Raw genomic sequence first — 25,515 nt, forward strand, 5'->3', positions numbered from 1 at the left:
AGAAGGGTGGGGAGCAGGAGGAAGCCAGGCAGACCTGCTGTACATGCAGTCTCATGCTGGGCTGGAGCAGAGAGCAGAGCCCCACACAGGGCTGCAAAGCAACTGGGATGCTGGGGGAATATGTTAGGGTAACACTATGTGGATTTAAGGGGAGCGTTGAATCTGCAGCTAAATAAAGGCATGACCTGTGGCCTAGCAATGCTGCTAACCACAAGGCAGAATGATATCTAAGATAACCATTTGCTTATGCTAGGTAACCATCTTAACTGAGTTAACCATTTTTCTGAGGAAAAAGTAGCAAGTGAATCTGTGTGCGCCTGCGTGCTGTGAATGGGGTGATGTTTTAGGAATGTGGAAGATGGTGCAGCCTGGGACAGAAAAAAAGACTGGAATGTGGAAAACAACACATAATTGGTAACACAATGTGAAATGAACATATACAAAAAGGTGAATGGTGACTGGTGAAGAAGCCTCCAGAAGCTTCCAGGTTTTGTTCAAAGTCCACTCCACTCATTGACCAGAGAAGTCAAAGTCTTAGACGTGTGCTCATAGCAAAAAGACATGTAAATGAGTAACATGCAAAAGCAATTGCATGCTAATGAAGCAAACAGTAAACAGAGGCGGAACTTAAGATGGGACGAGAAATGGATGGGACATAGGAGGAGCAAGGGTAGAATGAATGGTAATGAGCATAAACCAAAGTGTATACATGTGGGAAAAAAAACTATTGTTCAGTGCAGCTCCCTGGTTTGTTGTTTTTTTGGGAGCTAGTCTGAAGCTCTCTCTATTCTGAATAAAGCTCTGGCGAGCAATTTGTGCTATTGTTTGCTCCCTGCCTACTCTGGTTAATGAGTAACAGGAACCATGAGCAATTTGTCGTCTCCCTAGTCGTTAGGCGCCACGTGAAGTCGGGGTCTAACAGAATCTAGTTTCACTTAAACCAGGAAGGGGTCTGGGGCAGACATTGCAAAACCCAGTTTGACCCAAATCAGTTTAGTCTGATACTATATTCAACCAGGTTTATCTCAAATCGGTTTCAGCCATTTTCAAATTTGTTTCTGTGCACTGAACATCTGTTCTGTTACAGGTTTAAACCAGTTTCTGATCACTTAAACTGGTTTATGTGTAATGTCTGTTCCTAGCCAAAGAGGGGAGGTTGGTTTAAGATCTATGCTGAGACTAGAGGTTGAAGGTCAGGTGTAAAGACAAATCCTGGATATCCCAGTATTTTTGCATTTAGTTTCAGATTCAGATTCTTGCAAGATTTTAGCCTTGATTGTCAGCAGCTTCAGGACGTCAGCTGACCTTGCACAATTCTGGAATTGGGAAGAGAAATTAGGCCCTTCTATGTTTTGATCTGGTGAGTGAGAAGCCAGATAACTTACCCCTGCTCCCCTCTAGGAATTTGAATCACAATGTCATGTCCTCTTTTGTCCTTCAACACCTCCCAAAATTCCACAAAAAAATATTCTATTACTTACTTCAGTATCTGAATTGTGCCACCATCATTTGAGTACTGTACAAAATCACTTCTCATATCTAAGGTACCTGCAGCAAAGTCTGAGTTTCCCCTTCACTTTTCCTTCTCTTCTTGTTCATTATCCATTGCCTTTCACACTAGTACAAAATTAGTGTAAAGCACTGTGCAGTCCATGTGATGACCATTTGACACCTCTTTGGATTGGAAATATAAATTAATAGCAAAATACAAGATAATAGAGAATCAGTCCCAAGTTTCCAGGTCAAATGCCTTTAGGCTTACCATCTTTCCTAAAATTGCAATTATCCCTGGGGATTGCATTGACCTTAAGAGGCCTTGGTATTGAAGGGAAGAACCTCATCCCATATCATGTGTTTCCATCCCCACTTTTGGTATCTCTTGAGGGGATGAATTCCCTTTCCTAAGTGAATGGAAGTTTACACAGGACTAATTCTTAAAGGAGACGTAATGAAGACAGTAGCTGTATCTTAAATCATATATTGGTGTATGTATTATTGTATTATACAGAAGTCATCCTTTAGTCTTTGTTTTTATGAAGTCCAGTGCAGTATAGTCCTGGTCCTTAAGAGTCACTTCTTACTGCAGTCAAAATCATGATGAAGCATATATTCAAGTCATATTGTTACTAAAAAGTAGTTACTTCTGGTTGCCGGTGACAAAAATTGGACCTGATGACACGGATGATCCTTTCTATGCTTTCAGATTGGTAACTCTGCTGTATTGTTTTTCTGTGTGTTTACTCGACAGGAGCACATAGTCCCTCAATGATCTCATTCATTGAAGCACATTTATATAGAGTATGAATGAACTGAATCCTTAGCATTTTGATAACCTTTGGTGTTGTTTCTTTCCTAGGATGGATGCCCATCACTGCATTGAAATATGGGTTTCTCTCTGCTTCTCACACATTGAAAGACACTCATAATTAAGGTAAAGAAATAGTTAATCCTTTTGTTTTTGTATAATCTTGTTGTTTTGAAAGGGTTTTTTTTATGTGTGCTCATGTTTCTTGAAGAAGCAGGATGTAGTTGTCTGAATGCGCGATCTCGTAGAAACTTTTGTGGTTAGAATTGCTTATTAGCACCAGAATTGCACAATAGCACCAGCGGCCTGTTTAGGTTGATATCAAAGATATGTAGTCCTAAGACATAATATCTTGGCAAACCTGGAGGAAGAGCTTGTCAGAACAGATAAGGTGTCTTTCCATAGGTCTAGACCTATGAGCTCCAGGCCCCTACCAAGCACTTGCTGAAAGCAAGCACCAGTAAAACCAGCTGTAAATGGGCACTTGTTTATCTGGGCTTGGAGTCAAAGGTATCTGGATGTAACACAAGCTGCATGACTTCCTTGGATGCCATTGGCTATAGAAACTCGTGTGCCTTAATAGTACTAGACCACTAAACTTGGGAAGCCTTAACCTTGCAGGAAATGATTGCATGTTGTGCAGAAATTGTGTGATATTATGTTTTGGGGTTTTTTTCCAATTGCATTCACCCTGGTGGATGGTGAGGCCCTTGGTACTGTGACTGAATTTTAAACAGCTGCGTAAAATTTGAAAAACACCTACGTGATCTGTGACCCTAACTGCTACAAAAGGAAAATAAGACTTAAGTAATTTAGGAGCTTTCTGAAAACATTACCTGTAAACCACATTTTAGGACTGATATCAAGTATATGTATTTATTTATCTCACAGAGGTGCACTTTCTTAAACGTACTGTTGCTGAATGGACAATGTTAGTGGATCAAGATGAAAATAAGTGTTTGATTCTGCAGGCCAGGGGCCATAAGCATGAAGAAATAACCTGGGATTTTCAAAGAATCTGAACATAAATGAATTGAGTGCACAAACACAAATGAAACTCGGTGTGGGTTGTGATGCCTGCCTCCCTTACGTCCTTTGAATTAGGTAGACAGCTTAGATGTAAGTAGACCTTAGGAAAGATCCAAGGCCATTTCTAGAAATAAATGGGCTTCAACAAGCCTTTTGTCTTTATATATTGAACTTTCACTTTAGTATATACTGCAAGGTATTAAGCTCCCATCATCTCTCACTTACATTAATCTATGGGAGCATAGACTTTCCTTCCAAAGAAATCTCAGAACATTGCTGCACAAGAACATAATGATAGAGAGAGGCCAGGAAGATTCTCCATGGAAATCGTTCAGTGATTAACATCCCACTTCTTTCTTTGAAACATCCCTCAAGCAATGGCTTCATCAGAGGTGAACTAGGCAGCATCCGACAAGGTGCCACCTTCTCCTCTGAGTGTGATCAATTTGACCCACAGAAAACATGAAGCCTGCTGCTGTTGCCCTCTAAAAGAGAACTGTTCCTGTTATCTTACAGATTCGTGTTATTTTAGTTGAACGTAAGGGGTCTAACACCAACTTCTGAGTTGTTCATATATAATGGATTCAGGAAATGTTCCACTTGTTGTAGGAGTATTGCCCTATATGCTGTCCCTTTATTTCTTTATTGGAACTCCTATGAACAGGGAAACTGGGAATTTGGTATGGCAATCCTCGCAGAGGATAGCTGTTCATCAGATGTTGTGCCACACTGGTTTTCTTCTGGCTTCAAATGAAATGTCAGGGAACATCCCGTTCAGTTTCCGAGCACCTGCTCCTTGCAAATGCTGTTCCATGACTGGCTCTCCTGATATTCAGGACAGGGATTGTCAGCCTTTCCAGACTAGCCTTCCTAGCTTTGAGTCTCATGCAGACGGGCTGTGACTCCATACAGCCTTTCCATAGCATGGCATCCTTTATCACCTTGGCTCTTGTGACTTACAAAGTTTAAAATGGTCCCATCAAAATCTTTTTGTCAGGAGATAGCTGTCATCTGAAAATACAGAGAGAACAAAGAAAGTATTTTTTTTACAAGCATCGATATACTTAACTTGCAGTTTCCTTCTTCGCATTTGTCAGGAATGCACTTTTTGCTGACATGTTATGTTATTGCATTTGATTGCATAGGTCACATTTTGTTACATCTTAATGTTTAAGTTAACTTGATTGATGCAATTTGACAGATTGTATCAAAGATGTAACACTAGCGGCCCCAGATTTTGTTCTCACAAAGAATCTCTCTTTCTCTGAAAATAAAACCGTACTCCTGAAGTTTCTCCTGCTGGTCTTATATCTAAATATTAGTGGATTGTTTTAAAAATATTGGATGGAGGTGAAATATATGAAACTGTGATACTGCTTCATTTAAATGGTTTTCAGCAGCTGTTCACCTGATACTGGGCTCTCCTACATGAGTTTTCTAACAGTGGACCATTGACTTCTCTGGATTTACACCATTAAAAGTGAGCTTAAAAACAAGTCCATCACTTTTAAAGCATGACAGCTGTTGGATAGCAAAGTAACATCCTCATACACACATTCCTTGGGACCAGGATCTTTGAATACCCAAAATAGAAAGCATCACAGTTTTTACGGCTGACTCTTCATGCTCCATGGTACAGAATGTTTGGGTGGTATTTATCCTCCACCGTCCTACACCCACGTGTTGAATGAAGATGATCGTGATTCTCGGAGACCTTGTAGCGACAGGCTGCTTTTACTTACTAGTAAAGCATGTGTCACGGAGTCACGCAGGTGCCCCGTGACTGTGAGGGTGATTGGCAGAGCTGCCAATCACCCAGGCAGCTCAGGTGCCGGTTGCCAGGGTGACCAGCTGGGTCACGTGGCCAGAAGGGGGCAGGGCCCGGCCTTTATAAACAGCTTAGGCCGAAGCCTGCCTCACAGTTCCCTTCTGGCTGCCGCAGGAGCAGGAGCTCTGTGGCTGAGCTGAGCAGCCCGAGGCAAGTGGGGCAGCCTTACCAAACTTACCGGCTGCAATGATGCAGGGAACAAGATCACCTTCAACGGCAAGTAGATTCGGAGGACCGGGTGAGGCTATTGGGGAGCGAGGAGGCCTCAGCAGGGCCCCCCTAACAGCTTGGGGGGTTCCGGAAGATCGTGCCAGGGAGGCACAGGCCCCAGAGGGGCGAGGCGCAAGGTGCGCGGTGGTATTGGGCCCCAGAGAGGGCGAGGCCCCAGAGGGGGCGAGGCGCAAGGTGCGTGGTATTGGGCCCCAGAGAGGGCGAGGCCCCAGAGGGGGCGAGGCGCAAGGTGCACGGTATTGGGCCCCAGAGGGGGCGAGGCCCCAGAGGGGGCGAGGCGCAAGGTGCGCGGTATTGGGCCCCAGAGGGGGCGAGGCCCCAGAGGGGGCGAGGTACAGAGGCAATAGCGCCGGCCCAATGGCGCCGAGATTAGGGCGGTGGTAAGGCCGGCCCAAGGGTGCCGAGAGTTGGGTGGCGGGGGCGCTATAGGCCCCGTGGGGCGCCAGGTGGCCGAGAGGCACCCGCAGTGATAGCGCCGGCCCAATGGCGCCGAGACAAGGGCGGCGGTAATGCTGGCCCGATGGCGCCAAGAGTGGGGCGGTGGTGGCGCTATAGACCCTGTGGGGCGCCAGGTGGCCGAGAGGCACCCGACGGGCAAGGGACAAGACAAACGTCCCCCGGAACAGCTGCGAGGCTTGGGGCGTGCTAAAGGGGAGGTTGGAGGCACGCGTAGCCCTTAAGGCAGGGCACAGATAGACACCCCATTGGGGAGCAGAGACAGGAACAACGATACCGTTCACCAGGGAAACAGGCAGCCTCCATACTATATATATTAGACATCAAAGTCGTGGCGGGCGAGATAGAGAGGGTGCTACGTTCACCCTAACGTGACGGTGAGTGGCGCTAGGGAGTTTCACGGCCGCCCTTAGCGCCCGCTCCCTCACAACATGCAACCTTAAACTGTTAAAGCATAAAAACAGAAAGAGGTGGGAGTGAAATCACTGTACCCCTGATATTCATCACCAGGTGAGACCAAGCATCTCTAACAATATGCAGTTCTCAGCTCCCACTGATTTCACTAGATGTCTTGTGCATATGCATGAGGCTCAGATTTGACAGAAGTTATTAATAAAGTGTAAGTGGCATTATAAAAACCCAACTTGATTGAATTGCATGTGTTAAAAGGCACAAGTGAATTCTTTTGCTTGCCTGCACTCTTGGAGGTGAAAGGTGAGAAACTAAAGACTCTATTCATTGACTTATCCACTTAGACAAAAAAAAAAAAATGTCTTCTCCTCATCAAGAAAGAAGTGACAAGCTTATCAGGAGCTGAAATGTTGACACCATGCTCCTGAAAACTATAATGAACCTATTGATAGTATGGCCCACTATCAGCCAGTGTGATCTTAAGAAGGGTTTAGAATAAAATCCCTATGAGAGGGACAGAAGTATACTCTCCTGGGAATTTATTTTATGAATACATCTGTTACTTGATGCAGTCTGATCCAGTCTAAAAGCAGCCATTTTGCAGTTCAGGAGTATTTTTATTAGTCATTTCTGAGTGTGTTGATTTATGGAGAAGTGAGGGGATTCTCTACCGGAGGAAGGGGAAGGAGTCCAACCCTCCCCTCCTTTGGGTAAGAGACGTAACCAGAATCCCCACTCCAGGACTCCCATTCAACTGAATGGTGAGCACAAATAGCCCTGTATTTGGTGGTGTTTAATGTCTGGAACCTAACAAAGACACACTTTAAGTTCCTGTATTTTTGTCAAAGCTCCTTGGGTCAGGGACCCTGGCCCACATTCAAAAAGGCCCCTGGTTGGAGTCACCCTGAACGTTTTCTTGTCTAATAGGTAGGCAAGAATTCCCCTTGGGTTTCCGTGCCTTGAACGGTACACCCAGTGGCTTTGGGTTTAGCTTCACAGTGGCATTCGTGCTAAGTAGAAGAGTATGCCATTCAATAGGAAGTGTGGGAGAAGGGAACCTTGTTCTCCCCATGGAGCTGGGCAGCATGGACACTATCCCATGCAGTCCTGAGTTAAGTGTTTCTAATACTGCGAGCTTCCCAACCTGCACTCTATTACTGTAAGTCGTGGCTTTGTTGAATCACAGGGAGGGAGGAGGGAAGAAAGAAAAGGAAGAGCATCTATCTATACTCTACCAAGTAACTTAGTGGTTAAGGCATTGCCCAGAAAAGGGTGATGTGGTTTCTTGGCCCTCTTTGCCTGCTGGGCAGCCAACAGTATGATTCATGAGGCCAAAAAGAGGAAGCCTCACTCCAAAGTATAGGCACTATCTTGGAGGGAGGGCGCCCCAGATGATTGGCCTTGGGTCCACTTATTCATTTTATATCAAATAGGTATTGAATGCAGGTGTAGGTTATAGCCATCACCCCCATCCTTGGTGTCAGGACATAGGTGGACAAGGTTCTTTGGGTGAATATGTTATCTTTTATTATTAGATATCATATTATTTTATTATATATATTTTTACTAGATATTATATTCACCCAAAGAACCTTGTCTGCCATAAGTATTGGATGAGACTCATCTCACTGTGCTCACACTCCCTCTTGGTTGTGGCTCCATGAGTCCTGTATTCCTCTCCTCCCAGTGACCTAGTTTCAGCAGGTCAAAAGTTTTCTGAATTTTTTTCATGGGGTCCTAATCCTAATTTCAAAATATCTAAATTCATTGTGAAATCGAATTTCGTAATGAAAAAGGGGGAAGTATGTTCCAGTTTCTTTTATTTTGTCCTTTTTTGTCTTTGAGAATTTGGGACTTGTGTTTTCAGCTTCTCTTTGCAATGAGACAGCAAATTTTTGTTATGACGGTAAACTGCCGTTCCAGTCACAGGACTCCAGGAGCCATCAACAAAGGTTGCAAGCCTTGTGATAAAATACTGAGTGTTGCAACACTTGGATTTGGCTCCAAGCAGGAAGCTCAAAACTCGGTCTATCCATGGTGCCATTAGTGAGAGGCCACCAAGAAGCACGATTGTACAACTTAAGTTTCCACACCCATTCAGTCCCTCAACTTTTTGATTTGGGGCCCTGGTTCAAGAAGTGTAAGCCCTTGGTAGTTGTGAATTCCAGCAGTACACCAATCTACTGCAGCTTGCCCCTTACTCCTCCTGGGAAAGGGGATGTACAGATTAAGAGAATTTTAGTTTTAGTAAAACTTCAAAGAATGCACTGAGTCATATGTTCCAGGAGGGAGAATGCTTTAAGGTGGCTAATGCTATTACTGTCTGATGGAAAATCAGGTTTTAAGGCCTATTTGTTTTCTTGTCTCTCCGTGATGTGACAGTAGAAGGTGATGGCTGCAGTTAAAGGGAAACATTAGTTACAATGCTGTTCATAAATATAGTTTGTTCGGCAATAATGTCCTATCTGCCTGCTTTTTTCCTCTCTTCAGAAGACAGTTCTTCGCAGCTCTTTGATTTCTGGATTTTTTTATTCTTGAAAATCGTTGTGTGATTGCAAAGAGGATCTGCAACTTCAGGTTGACAAATTGAGTGTTTCAGCAGGCCTTGCTTCCTCCAGAGGTATTTGCAGGACAAATAAGAATACAAGCATGGTTTAATAATGGACTCAATTGCTTGAAATCATACATTGTTGGCCTTGGATTGTATTTATCTGGGACATTTCAGAAGTAAAACACACAATGCAGTCCTTGCAAGAAGGTTCACATTCTGGGCGTTTTTTGGTTTGTTGGGGTCTTGTGAAAGATTTTCTGTTTTCTCTGGGTGCTCTTGGTAAAAAACAAGCAGAGTACGATTACTTCCTAATTGCAATGAATTGAATCTGGGGTCCATATATTTACATGTGCCCACAACATGCTTTATCTTCTGAATCTTTGAATCATGTAACAAATGCAGATCATAGAAAGTTAGGACTGGAAGGGACCTTGGGAGGTCACATCTAGTCCAACCCCCTGCTCAAAGCAGGACCATCCCCAACTAGATCATCTCAGCCAGGGCTTTGTTCAGCCAGATCTTGAAAACCTCCAAGGATGGAGATCCCACAACCATTCTGGGTAACCTGTTCCAGTGCTTTGCTACCCTGCTAGTGAGGAAATTCTTCCTAATATCTAACCTAAACTTCTCTTGCTGTGACCTGAGACTGTTGCTCCTCAAAGTACGATGAATGTTCATGTAATGCCCACATAGCTGCAAATATGAGTTCTTGTAAAATGCCAGTATAAGACATTTTTTTTGGCTGGGCACACCTGACCTAGTCAAAAAGTGTGATGGTCAGTCTGAGATCAAAAAAAAAAAAAGTCATTTATTCCCATTCTTAAAAAAAAAGATTAAAAAGTTCCTGTTTTACCATATATTCTCACATACAGCACACATTTTATCCTCCCAAATGACCCCCCCCCCCTCCAAATCGGGCTGCATGAGTTAAACAGGGAATCTGATGTTCTGCCTGTGATAGGAGCACCAAGCTTTGATTCCTGTTCCACAGCACACCAGCTCTGCTATTGCTCTTCACCCAGCTGAAGGAGCCATGGCCCATTGTTCTTCATTTCACAGGTGTTAGCAAGCATCTGTTTTTAATGGTCACTTCACTGATCAAGCTAATCTTTCTTAGGGCATTTTTTTCAAGATCATAGGTCCACCCATATAGACCCCTCTTCAACTGCAGCTAGGGTTTAGTTAAGCTGGAAAGGGAGAGTAAGTAAGTTGAAGAAGTCTCTGTCCTTGCTCTCTGAAGTCATATTTGCGGGGGGGGAAAAAAAGATTTTTTTACATAATGCCTTTCAAAAATAAGGTGCAGCTTATATTTGGGAGCATTTTATAGGGAGAAAGGATGGCATGAGAAAAGGAATTTGCCTTTTTAAAAATATAAGCTAATTTATTGTCTTTATTTATCTTTGATTTTTTTTCAACCATATTTTATAATGCATTTATATGTAATTACATTGCAGTTAACAAGTACTCATGCTAAAAGGCATTGCACATATGGTTTGAAATTTCTATAATTAACACCAATGCATACAACCATTAACCACCCTCAGAAAGATGACTATAACCCTGAGAATAATTACAGACAGTGTAAGCACCTGGATTTCAATAGGACAGATAAAGAACACTAAAGAGGTAATAAGTAATTTGCTCAATGTTAAACCTGTGTAGTAATAATTTGTTGAAAAGCAAAACCACATAATATAATTATGCTACAGTTGTAAGTTAACTACACTGAAACTGCACCTTCTGTAGTGACTTTCTATTTAAAGATGTCTAGTTGTCATCCTTGAAACTTTGACATTACATCTTAGATAACAATATAATGCAACTCTGTTGCATGTTATTGCTACACATCCTATGAAATATTAGAAATGAAGCTGAAATGAAATGCCGGGCGGGGGGGAGGGCAACAGTATATGGTAATTTTATTTGTAATGAATAAACTAAGAAGGAAAAAATACATGAATAAAATATATAAGAATATTTATTTTATTAAACCAACTAAACAGTTGGAAAAATTGTTCTTTCAAGCTTTTGGGTGCAAACACCCTTTTTCAGGCATAGGGAAAGTCTGACTTTCCCTGTGCTGGAAGACAGGCATTTGTGCCCAAAAGCTTGCAGAGAGCAATTTTTCCAACTATTTAGTTGGTCTAATAAAATCTGTCACAACCAGCCAAAGAACCTTGTCTGCCGACATCCTTAGACCAACATGGCTCCAACCAACAACCCTATGAATATTTATAAAATCTGGCAAGCTATTATCTGAGCTGTTTGTCAGGTATGACAGAAAGAAATGCATGGTGACACCTTAGAGATAAACTGGTTTAAAGAGTCTCAAGCTTTTATAGGCAACAATCTACATCTGAATAAACTGATGAAGTAGATTATTGCCTATAAAATGTTATGCTGCTCTGAGTCAGTTGGTGCCACCCTGCCCTACATTCTGCATATTTTCAAATTAACACGGCTAACCTCCTTTCTGCTCATATATGTGTATATTACAAATGTTATAAATATACATACGTGTGAGGGCATGGAAGAACCATGGCCATGGCCTCTTGCAGCTTAGAACATTTCTGGCTTCATTATTTTCAATTATGAGTTGTATGCGTTGTCTAGAACAACGCTGCTCAACCTTTTGATTCCATGGGTCAAATTAATGCTACAGGACCAGTCTGAGGGCCAGGTTGGACCTCAGGTTCAGGACTGCATGCCAGGACTGCAATGCCCCTGTCTGGCTCCATGTGCTGGGATTGGGGACCCAGGACCCTGAGCTGCCTCTGCTAGGCTCCACATGCCAGGATTATGGCCCTGGTGCCCCTCATTGCCTCCACTTGGCCCGAGGTGTGGCTCTTGGATCAGCTCACCCTCTGCTGGTCTCCATAAGCAGAGATCAGGGCCCCAGGGATTTGTATCCAGCCCCACTTACACTGCCATGCTCCTCCTAGGCCCATGGGGAACTGTGGATGACAAGACTGGATCTGGCCCATGGGCTTGGGGATGAGCACCCTATGACTGTAGCTGCTGCCCGTAACAACAGTATCTTTTTTGCATCTCACTCTGCCCATGCTTCAGATAACCACCCTTGTTTGGTAAGAGCATGCCTAAGTGCTTTCCTGAATAAGGTATGCTTAAGCGCTTTCCTTTCCTGGCCCCTTGCTGCTGAAATCATGGCTGAAATCTCCTAAGCCAAACTGGGGTTCCTCTGAGCTCTCATTGAATATTTTTGCTGCTGTAATAAGTAGAAGCTATAGTCAGGGCTGAGGACTCCAGGCACAGTACAAGTACAGAACTAAATGTTGGTCCAGAAATTATGCTGTAAAGCAGTGGTACCCAGCCTTTTGACCTCACAAGCTGAATGACTCGTACAGTGTTCAGCAGCTGGATGGAGTCTGTGGATCTGATCCAGCATGAAGTCCTGGAGCTCAATCTGGCATGTGGGGATTAGGCTGTGGACCTGCACATCAGATTGCACCTTCACTGGATGTAGCCTGCAGCCCTAGCCCCATGTACCAGATCAAGCCCTGTGCTGGACTGGGTCCTGCCCAAGATGATGCCCATGGCCCCAGCCCCATGTGCCGTATCATTTGGCCTACAGGGCTTGGATATTTTTTGGCAAGGGAGAAGTGGCAGCATTAAATGCCACTGCCCCACTGCTGCCAAATTTCCAGACCTGTGGGAAGTGCTGTGGGTTGGAAGACACAGCTCCATGGGCTGGAGGTTGAGCGCCACTGGTTTAAAGCATAATATGTGATAATAGATGGATGCAGATACACAGATGGCTGCGAACAAGGTTACAAGTTTACAGTGAGATAGTACTGCTTGCTGTTCTGTACATTATCCATGGTGTTAGAACAGATCATTGTAGATTTTTGTTAGATAATTATTAAATTGCATTTTATACATTTTTTTCATGGTACAGTCCTCCAGTACACCTGACCTGGTGCCCTTTACAAAAGGGTACATCCTTTCAGTTCTCACAACCTGTGATGCTCATTTAACCAATAACAGTTTTCAATACTGATATTAAAGGATGTGTTTCAGTAACACAAAATAACGCAAAGAATTACAAGATAATAATAATATCATGGGCAATGGCTGTCGATTTCTTTCTCCATGTAGTGACAGGCTTTGACTTAAAGCTTGCAACTTTTATCACATAAGGAGAATTAAAAAAAATAAAATCCAGATTTCAGTATATTTTGCACCTATCCAACTGCAAAGCTACAGAGAAAGAAAGAGAGAAAAAGGAACAATGTCTTGATACAGAAAACTATCACTTAATGAAGATGGGGGAGAGAAGTACGTTATGCAAAGCTGAAGATTGATTACATTGATTTTTTTTTTTTAGGTGGCTCTATATGTGATGCTGTTTTCCCAGTGCCCATCATGTTGTTAACTAACCATGAAATCATGTCATAGCAAAAGTGAATGTTAGATCTTATACTTTTATTCCCCTATATCAATAAACATGACAAAGACAGTGTTTTACTGTATGGAGTAACAGCTCAGCATGTTAATTTGATTCCTTCTCTAGAAATTGGATTTAACAAAAATTATACAGCTTGCATGGCAAGCACATGGGAATTGATTGAGGGTATTTTTATTTCTATGTTCAGTGGAAATTCCAATGAATATTATTTCATGCATAGCAAATATTTAGAATAATTATATTCATTACAGTACCCAGGCAGGGATTGAATCAAGCTAGCTGAACTGGTGGCAAAGCCTTGTAAATACATCAGGGAGATGTAAACCAGGGAAGAAGAGCTATTTAGGCTAAAGGACAATGTTAGCACAAGAACAAATGAATATAAACTGGACATGAATATATTTAGGTTGGAAATTAGAAGGCTTTTAATCAGCAAATGAGTAAGGGGAGAAAGGCTAAGAGAGAAGCAAACACGTTCCTTCCATTCATATGTTCCTGTGAGGATGAGAACGATGAGGGCTAGTTGGCCATGCTAGTCTGAAATCGGTCAGAAGGCAGGGTAGATATGTACTTCATAGGCTAACTAAATGAGATGTATAAGGAGAGAGAGTACACAAGCTTTTGTGAACCCAGGTTCATGTCATGAGATGCACAGACAAGAATGTTGGCATCCAAAAATGCCCTTTGCCTTAAAATTCCCTTGGCAATTAGTTGGAAAGTAAGTTAGTCACAACTGCTTCTTGTTCACGAGAAATATATTGGCTATATATGAAACTGCCTGACACACTGAAACACATTAGTGGAAGATTAAAATATGCAGATGCAAAGTTAGTAACCCAAGCAACATTGCAATGACAGGCAGAGAATAATTCAGACATATTAAAATGGACCAAGAGTTTTTTACTACTTTTGCAGCTGATCTTTCTATTTTGTTAAATTTGTTGCACCCAGCCATAACTACTAGAAACTTTTTCCACCTTGGTGATACAAGACTATCTTCAATTAACTGTTTCTGAAGTTTTGTCATCTACAAACTACTTTTAAAACATGCATACTCCGATCCAAAGGCCCCTGAAGTTGAAGGAGAAACAACTAGCAACAGCAAAAGCTTTGGAGAGGTTTATAAATAAGAACCTCCTTTGTTCTCGGGCCTAGTTCTGTGCAAAGACAGGAATCCCCCTATCAGAGGTAATTTTTGCAGTGATAGAAATGTCCATCTCAGGTGTGTTATCAGCTAATGATTCTTATTTTTAATTCATTCACATATTGTGTATTTGGCACATGCATTTTCTATCCATATAAGTTTTTCTTGGGTACCAAGCAGAGAGAGAGAACAGCAGAATTAAACTTTTTTGCTAAGATGCCTTGCAATGCAAATATTCTCCTCCCCAATTCAGGACCCTGGGAAGGAAGGAATAACCATTCTAGTAGAGCTGTCATGGTCATAAGTAGATGTATCAGCTATCTGTAAAATTTGTCCCTAAATATTCATATGTTTAACTGGCTCTATTTGTAGAGCACCATGCATTTCCTCTAAACATTCCTGGAAGACATTTCCTAGCTGTAGGTATTGAATTAATCAATCAACCTTTATTTTTATAGCACCATTCTGGAAAATCCACTCATAGCACTTTCCAGTAATAGAGGTAAGAAAAAAAGAAGAAGAAGAATCTATACTATCCAATTAAGAATAAAACATCTGTCTTCTTGATTATATTTCTAGAAGACATTTGAGTTATAGATGTTCAAATTGCTATTACATTGAGGAAATCCTTGGCTTCATGAGAGCTGACAAAACTGAACTGAAAACGACCAATTTATATATTGGGTCAAATGGAGATGGTTCTTGCTAGACTCTTGTAGTCATTTCTTGAAGTGGGATTGGAATTAACACTCAAGGAAAGGCTACAGCACTATCCACCATTGCCAAAAAAGGTGTGGTTAATAATTAATTTTTAAAAAGGGTTGGATGCAAACCCCCATAGCTCTCAAATTACCAATTATTCTTCAAGGCAAGGCCATAGAAGAAATAAGTCAGTTCCATTATATTGACAGTAATGTATAAGTTAGAGGAGAGGTCCAGAAGAAAACAGTGGCATGAACTTGCAAGACATCATCAAGTTTTCATCCTCAGAAGCCTACATCCTAAAGGCCACCCTGAGGAGTCTTCACTATTTATTTTTACCTTAATATCTGGATGGGAAAGATGTAAATCCACCAAGAGTATAGACAGACCAAATGTTTTCAAAAGCAAACGCTTTACAAAATAACTGGGTTTTCAGTAAGATTTAATGAGATCAAAGTTCTAACAAGTCCTGAGTTTTATCAGAGTTCAACAGAGTGGAGCAGCTTTACTGCCACTTTTTTGGGCTGGTGCGAATGAGTATGAGCTGATGTCGAGGTATGCTCAGATGCATCTCTCTTGGGACACCTCGTTTTGAGGATGGAGTTTAGGTACATCTTATAGGTGCGTACTTCATCTATGCAGATGCCACATCAATGATTGCCTACTCATATTATGCATGTGTTTGTATGGCTGGGGGTGAGGTTAAGTGGGACTATCCAATGACAAATTCTGTTGCATTATACATAGTGACAGTGAGTTTATTAGTGACTAAAGCAGTGCCTACTAAGGACCGAGTCACTTATCTTTACAATTCATGTGCTGAGGGTCTGGAACAGACTCCCCCAGAGGTGGTATATTCATCTACCCTGGCAATCTTCCAAAAGCATCTTGATGCCCACCTTGCCAGGGTCATCTGACCCCAGCAGTCTTTTCTGCCCAAGTGCAAGGGGGCTGGACCCAATGATCTTGTAAGGTCCCTTCTAGTCCCTAATAGCTATGAATCTATATATCTACAAATCTCTTGCAGTCAGGATATAGCTGGGCCTTCACTTCCATACTAACAGCCTCCTTCTTTTAGCCCAATTAAAACCTCACTTTCCTCACAGCCTTTTAGGACAAGTGAAAGGCCCCCACAAAAAAACAAAACCCTGGTGAGAGTGTCTTGCATTCAGCACCTCAGACTCCAGGCCTGGACCTGTTGAGACATTCACCTTCTTGCTGCTGGAAGTTATCCTTCTGGTTCTCTACTCTCTAAACCAGAGAAATATCTCTAGAGTTTGAGTACATTTTCTCCTCTTTGCCAGGGATATGCTCCTGCTGAGGCAGGATGCTAAGTTTACCATGTCTGGACTGGACATCCAGGCTGCCTACAGTAGGCCAGCATCCATGCTACCTATGCCCATGCTCATGCCCTTTCTCTGCTGTCTCTTGGAACTTGCTGTTCCAAATTAAACTGACCTCCATTTTTATTTCTCCCACCCAGGGCTATTTTGTATTTGCAATGCGAGCGTGTTTGTGTCCCACTTAGCCTTCCTCCCCTAGTTGTCCTTCAGGCTGCTCTCCATAAAGATGTGCATAAAATCACTGCATGTAGGACTGGAAGGGACTTCAAGAGGTCAACTAATCCAATGACGTGATCAAGACAGTATCATCCGTGGCTAAACCATCCCAATCAGGTGCTGTCCGACCTGCTGTTGGGAATTTGCACAGATGGAAAATCCACAACTTCTCTAGGTAGCCTCTTCTAATGTTTAACCATCATCACAGTGAAAGACATGATGCCTCTGGGTCTCTCACCATACCTGGAAAGGGACTTGTACATCCTGGCCCTGGTGCTCTTTAGCAAGCTTTAGCATTAGCCAGTAAGTTGTACTTCCTGTCCTTACAGTGACAGGACATGGACACAGGGGTCTCAGCCCTCTACTTTACCTCACTAACAAATGAAGAAGTTAAAAGATATTTCTGATGTTTCATCCATTATTCCTGGTATGTGCATGTGAAGGTTTTTCCTGAAGATTTTAAGAACTGGGTAGAAGAATACTGATAGTTTAGTCAGGGATGGTCTTGCTTCAAGTATGGGGATGAACTAGATGACTTCATGAAGTCCGATGCACCCCTAATTTTCTATTATTCTGTTGCCACTGAGCACCACCCTCAAAGTTTGAGCCAAGGCATCAACTACAGCGATGAGCTTGGGGGCTACCTACAGTAGGCCAACATACCCTGCTAATAAGAATTAACTTATTTTCTCCCATATGACATAACTCCCACCCCCAGAATTAGCAGCACACCTTGATTTTGACAGACAGAATGAAGAGCAAAAGATTTTAACTTGAAAATACTCCCTAGTATTTTCATAAGGAAAATATAGGCAACTGCATGAGGGGTGGTGCAAAGCCCGTGGCTGCTCTGTTAGTCCCATCACTAGCTATATGATGCATCAGGTGCTGCTGGCTGTGTCCATGCAACTTGGGAAGAAGGCCCTGGCCAGCTCCATTACAGCAGGATCAGCTCTCAGCTGACTCAGCAGGCACCATCAGCTATCCACACAGCTTGAGAAAAGGGGCCCAGCAGCACAGGTCCAGCTGGATCAGGGCCTCTGGTCCTGGTGATGGCAGGAGTGGGGTAGACGTTGAAGGATACAGCTGCACTATCACCCCCTCCTTCCCCGCCTCCAGCCATATTTCCTCTACCCCTGGCCATGTTTCCTCATTTTGGAGGAATCTCCCCATTTCCAGTAGTTAGTTAGAGGGAGGACGTGCATGTCATGTGCTAATAAATATAGTTTAGCAAGGAAAAGACCTATTTGGTTAAGTAAAGCAAAAGGGAGATCATTAATGCGTGAAGAAGTTGGCACATGTCCCTTCATATGTACATCAGAGTGTCCCAGTTGCAGGCTAAACTATAATTAAGAAAATACCACTATTTTCAGTGCAAATGGCCAAAAGGTGATCTTAAAACATAAAGTTTACGCTGTAAACAAATGACAGGCAGCTACTGCGCTGCAGTCAGAAAGAAGCCGCTTATTTTTGGTGAATGCTCCGGGTGTGCCAGCATCAGCAGATAGCAAGGTATCTTGTCATCATCAAGACTTTCTATTGACAAGAGAAAATTTCAGGTTAATTACCTGATTTCTCAAAGCTCTTAGCTATCCACTTTCCAGCCAGTAAGTATTGAACGTTTCTGGATCTCTCTGATTTCTTACAGACCTGTCTGGCCATGTAAGTTCCCAAGCATTTACTGATGATTGTCCAGGGAATGCGGCGACTTTCACAACAGCCGTGTGTTTTCTTCTGCTTAAGGTTGTCAATAAATTTAACAGGTCTAGCTAGGAAAAGCATGCACTTGTTTGCAGACATGGGAAACACAAAGACGTTGTCAGATTGCCATTTGAAGTATGGGATTTAATTTGTCAGATTGGGCTGAATGTGAGCATTCCTCACCGTCTGCTCTCCCCTGGTAGAAGGCTCATTAATTACATTCCATATGACTTGAGAAAATGTTACTGTTGGGGAAAGACTGTAGTCTCACAGGATTTGAAAAGGGATTTGAATAGGATTCGAAAAGGATCTCTGCATTTATAGCATGTATACTGCTCATCAGTTACCTGCCCTTGGCTGAGGTCTTTGTCTTTTAGGTTTTATCTTTTTTCCACTCTTTTATCCATAGGGTACAGTTCATCCCTGCTGATGTTGGGGATTGAAACATTATGTGCGTATGCTTTTGCTGGGGTGATAAAGGAAGGCGAATAGCAAGACCCCTTTTCTCCCTCGCCGGGTACCACATTGGATCCTGGTAGAGTAGGCATTGCTCAGCTGATACATGGACACGATCAGGAAGACTCCCAGATGCTCGGGCCCTGCCTCTCTGTGGCTGAGCTGGTATAGTTTCTGAGCATCAGTTAGGCTCCTTTTCAAAGCCTGGCTTATAGATATCTTGCATCACTGCGCCCAACAGATAGATTTTCTGCCATTGTGGGAACCCATTGTCTTGTTTCCAGCCCTTGAAATAATCGAGCCCAGAAATAATCCTTGATAAAAACACTGTTGTTTATCTTTTCAAGAAATGTGATGAGCAGCAACTGCCATCTTCAGTGTAGCATATTAACAAAGATCAAAGACTGATTAATAAATAAACTGGAATAAATGAGGCAGCGTAGCAGGAGGCTAAATAAAGTAGGATGTAAACTAAAAAGCAGGAGGAGGAATTGTGTGATATGCTCAGTCTTATCTGGGTTGCATCCTGGCTCCTTCAGGGCTGATTTAGTCCAATAAAGAGTGTAACAATTTATATAGTTCTTTGCAAATCCCACTAAAAAAAGTAGTACTGTTTCCAAATCAGATGCAATGACTTTTGAGGAGGGAGTTTAAAATTCATTACCAGTATAAAAACAAATCAAGCTGACAGAAATGACGCTCAAATTTACAGGGCTGCCTGGATCCATAATTGAAAAACCCTGAGCTGCATGAAATGAGTGAAACAGTGCAGAATGAACTCGCAAATGACTTAGAAGATCAGAATTAAACAAATTTGTGTAAATAAATGCCACCTTGTTGGAAGCTGAACATCCATCCCCATGTGTTTGGATTTTTTGTAAAATGTGAGCCAATACTGCTTGGCCTTGGAAGCCAGGGGGCAGCCAGATTGTTTTTTATTTTAATGGCTACGGCATGTGCACAGTTCTCTGGGCAGGAAGGCAGAAATACAGATTATGTCTGCTTGTAAGCATATTGTGGGTTCAAGTTTTCACAGGCAGTACCCAAATCCTGTTTAAGCACAAGGGCCTGATTTGAAGATACATTGCATGTGAGATTCATGAGAGCTCTCTATGTGCTGACAGCTTGCACTCTAGGTCCCATTTAGGCAAAATATTTTCTGCACTTAATCATATCAAGAAGCTGATCCCTGTTCATCACAACCATACAGGTGCATTCTTTACTTTTAGCATCTCTTCTGTTCTCATTGAAGTCAATGGGACTTAACACATATGTGAAATTAAGCACATACGACCACAGAAAAGTAGGGCTAGAAGGGACTCTTGCTGAATTTGGGACTAGATTCCCCACGTGCTTAAAGTTAAGAGATAAATATTTTGCTCCTAAGTCACATACCTAAGCATAAATTCCCACTGAAATCCATTGTAAAATTTCCATTCACTTCAGTGGGCACATCTACATTAGATGCTGTACAGTACAATAGTGTAGTTTATTGTGCAGTAAGGACTCCTATACACATACAGGGAGGCTGCACCTGTCAGAGAAGAACCGATTTTGACTTCCTCAAGGAACTCATGAGCAGGATCCACTTGGAAGCCAGACCGAGGGGGAGAGGAGTCCAGGAGAGCTGGCTCTAGTTTAAAGAAGTCTTACTAAGAGTGCAGGAAAAAAACATCTCAATATGCAGAACGACTAGCAAGTATGGCAGAAGGCCAGCTTGGCTTAGCAGGGAACTCTTCACTAAACTAAAGCACAAAAAGGATGCTTATAAGAAGTGGAAATTTGGACAAAACTAGGGAGGTGTATAACAGCATTGCCCAGACATGCAAGGATGAAGTCAGGAAAGCGAAAGCTCAGTTGGAGTTGCAGCTAGCAAAGGATGTGAAGGCTAACAGGAAGGGTTTCTACAAGTATGTCAGTACCAAGAGGCGAATCAGGGAAAGTGTGGGTCCCTTACTGAATGCAGGAGGCAGCCTTATGAGAGATGATGCAGAAAGGGCTGAAGTGCTCAATGTCTTTCTCACTTCAGTCTTCACAGGCACAGTCAGCTCCCAGACTGCTGCACTGGGCAGTACAGTTTGGGGCGGAAGTAAGCAGCCAACTGTAGCAAAAGGACAGGTTAGGACTATTTAGAAAAGCTGGACATACACAAGTCCATGCGACTGGATGCAATGCACCCAAGGGTGCTGAGGAAGTTGGCTGATGAGATTGCAAAGCAATTGGCCAGCATCTTTGAAAACTCATGGTTATCAGGAGAGGTCCTGGATGACTGGAAAAGGGCAAACATAGTGCTCATATTTAGAAAAGGGAAAAAGGAGGATCCAGGGAACTACAGACCAGTCAGCCTCACCTCAGTGCCTGGAAAAATCATGGAGCAGATCCTCAAAGAATCCATTTCTAAGCACTTGGAGAAGGACAAGGTGGTTAGGAACAGTCAGCATGGATTCACCAAGGGCAAGACTGGCTCTGTGGATGCACGGAGACCAGTGGATGTGGTATACTTTGATTTTAGCAATGGTTTTGATATGGTGTCTCACAATAATCTCGCAGGCAAACTAAGAAAATGCAGGATGGATGCACGGACTGGAAGGTGGATAGAAAACTGGCTGGACCATCGGGCTCAGAGGCTAGTAATCAATGGCTCAATGTCTAGCTGGCACCTGGTATCGAGTGGAGTGTCCCAGGGTTCGGTCATGGATCCGGTTTTCTTCAATGTCTTCACCAACAACCTGGAAGTTGGCATAAAGTGCACCCTCAGCAAGTTTGGAGATGACACCATCTACATTAGTATCTACAGACACTATCTACAGTAGTAGATATGCTGGAGGGTAGGGATGAGATTCAGAGAGACCTCAACAAATTGAAGGATTGGGCAAAAAGAAATTAATCATGAGGTTCAATAAGGAAAAGTGCAAAGTCCCACGCACCGGGGCAGGCTGGGGGCTGACTGGTTGGGCAGCAGCTCTGCAGAAAAGGACTTGGGGGTTACAGTGGACAATAAGCTGAATATGAGCCAGCAGTGTGCTCTTGTTGCAAAGAAGAATATTATATTTGATAGTGTTTGGTTTAACTTTTGGTTTGAAGCTGTGCATGGAAGTGTATGCACCAGGAACCTTCAAGCCCCTTAAAAAAAATGTTTGTTTCAAAATCTGATGTAAAAAGTGGTGTGAAGACTCTTAAAGAAGAGTGCGATATCATAGCTGTAGTGAACTCCTTTGGAATCGCATTGTGGGGCAGGGGGTGGCAAATGAGTGATGGTGTCCTCAAATCATACCCATACCCACAACGTGTAGTAATATTGTGGGTGCTGATGAGGGAAGGTGACCTTGTGTTATTAAGGTGAAACTTTGGTCTAGGTTGAAACTAGCAACAGATCATGATAGGATTGAACTGTCTGAATCCCAATGGATATCATTTAATTTGGCTCTTATGAAACCCCCAAATGCCATTTAGCTCTTCACATATGATTAGGTGTTTGCAGTTTCATGTTCTGTTCATCACCATCAGCTGTGCAGGACCAACAATCAGGAAGTTCTGAGTAAATGCTAATACTGATTCCCTCGGTGACCTTCAACAACAGGTCACTTAATCTCCTGCCTCGCTTCCCCAACAAGCTGCCCACTGGGGCAAATGCTTAACAGTCCCCCTTCCACCCTCCACTCCCAGAAGTGTGGTGAGAACCACTTAATTAGCCTGTAATATGTTTTTGAAACTAGCCATTTATTTGACTTCTTTTATATTGTGTCCAATAACAAGCCATTGGGATGAGAAATCTGCCTGAAATCACACTACTTGGCTTCTCAAGTAGACTGGGCAGAAATTTGAGTCTGAGGAGAGGAGAACAGAACAAATGAAGCTATGGACGTCGCATCATGAAGGTACTTAGCAGTGCTCGCTTTAACTCTCCAGTAAACGACAGAGAGGTCCTGTTTCCCAACTGCAGAGGGGTACAAAGACGATGGTAATTTCATGATGTTTTGCCGTTAGTTTCAGCATATCCTTTCAATTAAAGCGTAAACAAATGATAGATCCTCCCTGTTTACTTAAAGTCTCACTGAAAGTTCAACTTCCCAAGTGGGACTTGAACTCACATTATTACAGAGCAAAAGTTCAAAGCACTAAAACGGGAAACATTAATGTGTCAAGCAACTATGCTAGCACTTACCAGGATCAATTTTCCACTTAGGCAGCTTTTGCCCAATTGTGCTAACTACCACTGAATCTATACCTACTAATGGATCAAAGCTGAAAGGTCAGGAATTGTAAAATCATCAATTCCCAAGACTCATTAATATTACAATTGCACCCACTAGCGTTGCTACTGCAAGGATCTCTTTGCCTGTTTGCTTTCATTAATGTGTCTTTCAGTGGGGTTTATGACCCAGATAAAAAAGTTTTGCTATCCAGCTCCGTAAGGCTAGCTTGTAAGACTGACTTGCTATTGTCTATTTACTTTTGTTACTCCTATTTATACAGTGTTCCTACAGAATATTAAACCTAAACTGGTTAAACGACATTAAAAAGGAAAAATAAATGATATTCATTGTCAAATGATTCTCCTTTTCCATAATCGACCTACCTGGCTGTATATATGAGTGCTTACCACCGCAGTGCTTGTCACTGGGTGCATCTAGATGTGCCATTAAGAAAACACAATAAACTCTGGTACAAATTGCATGGGAACCAGCTGCTGTTGGGCACAGTGTCTACATGTGTGCCCAGGGGTGCAACAGTTTGAGCCAGGGCGAAGCAGCCCCGGCTTGGCAGTGGGTCTGGGGGGTCAGCCCCGTCCTCTAGTTGGTGGTGGCAGGTGAAGAAGGGGCTGGTTGGTGCATGTGGGTGCTAAAGTGCAGGGCTAGGCAGTGCTAAATTGTGGACTTTAGCACCCTCATGTCCCAGCCAGCCCTATTACTATCTACCTCTGTGTTTCAGCAGTACTATCTTATGGCGGGGTTAATTAATTTACTGTGCCTTAATACTGGTGCACATGTAGATGGTAATGCTTTACTGAGGAGATGACTAGTCAACTTTGCAGTAAACTGCATGTCTAGATGCACCCACAGTGTCACAGCTCCAACACTTACTCAATTTTTACTAAAAAATTAAGTATATAACTACTTTTGCACAGAAAGAAAACTACTTATATACACAGCTTCATGCTCCTTAGTGTAGTGTGATCATTTTAGTCCAGTCTTGTTAATAGTACAAATATCAAAATATATATTAATAGGATAGAGTGAATACAAAGTTGATATTGAGCAGATCAGGTTATTTCAGAATAATAAGGTTAAACATAATAGTCCTTATTTGTCCATTTTTTCCCAATATGTCTGCACTGGTCAGGCTTAGAAGACGCCAAAGCTGAATCTCTAATCTGAAAAATACTACCCCTCCTAATTCTGAGTTGAAGGGCCACAGTGCTGAAAGCCCAATCCTAACATGTACAGGTCAGATCAAAAGAAAAGCACAATCTTATCAAAGCAACCGCTCTCAGTAGATTTAGGCTCAAGATGGTGGTGATCTGAGCAACTGATTGAGGCTCATCATTACACATGATTTCTGTCATATGGAGACAGGCCAAAACCTTGCAAGAAGAACATGAGGGACTGTAGTGCTTTCCACTCTTGCCCTCAGACACCAAATCAAGCATGAACCTCATCTATCTGCCTCAGTCCATCTGCCAGACTCGTAGCGGCCTTGACTCTGGATCTTCCTTTATGCGACTGAACAGATACGTCTGTACCCCACATCACAGTCAGACTACTGCTCTCAGTTAGGTTCCTATTAAAGTCTAGGGCAGCAGTCTGCTAACAACACACAAGAACTTGCAGGATTGGAGCCATTGTTTTGTTCTGTATATTGATATCTTGAAAGATTTGTCTTTTCTTCCATGCAACTAATGTATGTGTGCCCTAGCTGTACCAGAAATATAGAACTGATGCAGGAATTAGCAAACATAACTACATGACTTGTGGTATGCAGCAAATCAGACAAGATGATCATAAAAGTCACTGATTGCCTTAAAACCTATGACTCTTTGAATGAATATATTTTTTCATTATTTTAATAAAAATCAACCCCTTAAAAGCCTGGCTTGTTTTGCAATGGCATGTTACAGTCTATTGGTCTATGATATGCACTCAGCCTGCTGCCTATAATACATAAATTAAATTATGGACTAATTACCATATGAAAGCTGGCTACTGCAGTAAGTTTGGTAGCAATGTTTTATCCTGCACATTGAAATGATAATAGCTGCACATTATAATATATTAGGAGGTGCAGCACCATACAACAGAAAATAGGAAGAGCTTGAAGGAAGATTTGTGTAGAACTTGTAGGATAGAGCTATATTCTCTTAAAAAATCTTTGGAACCAGGTGGACTATCTAGCTGACATTTGAAAATTATATTAATACTCAATACTGCATAGATTTACACAATAAACATAAGGTATAAGTATTCGCACAATAGTTTAAAAGCACCTGATAGGCGTGTAGTTGATATGCTTTCAAAGCTGGTCGAAATAATAGTGTTTTATCCTGCAGCTGATCCATGCGCATTACAATAGAATATATATATATATCTATATAGCATTTATAGGTTAGCTATGGAGAGACTAGCATTCTTCTACAGTCAAGGTTGAAGCTAGCTTCTCATTATAAGCCCTGCTCTGACAACTCCCACTAGCATAATCAGTTATAGGGGAAGCTGTTA

General features: G+C 42.4%; 1 long non-coding RNA gene across 1 annotated transcript in view; it reads left to right on the top strand.

Moving 5' to 3' along the window:
• Positions 1–2,363: 2,363 nt before the first annotated feature.
• Positions 2,364–25,515, top strand: part of LOC149875381 (uncharacterized) — a 457,025-nt gene continuing 433,873 nt past the window's right edge. Inside the window, exon 1 of the long non-coding RNA XR_016440028.1 lies at positions 2,364–2,431. This is a non-coding gene — a long non-coding RNA (uncharacterized LOC149875381). The remainder of the gene's footprint in view (positions 2,432–25,515) is intronic.

This window comes from Crocodylus siamensis, chromosome 1 (assembly GCF_052110815.1).
Source record: "Crocodylus siamensis isolate JL-2025a chromosome 1, ASM5211081v1, whole genome shotgun sequence".
NCBI lineage: Eukaryota > Metazoa > Chordata > Crocodylia > Crocodylidae > Crocodylus > Crocodylus siamensis.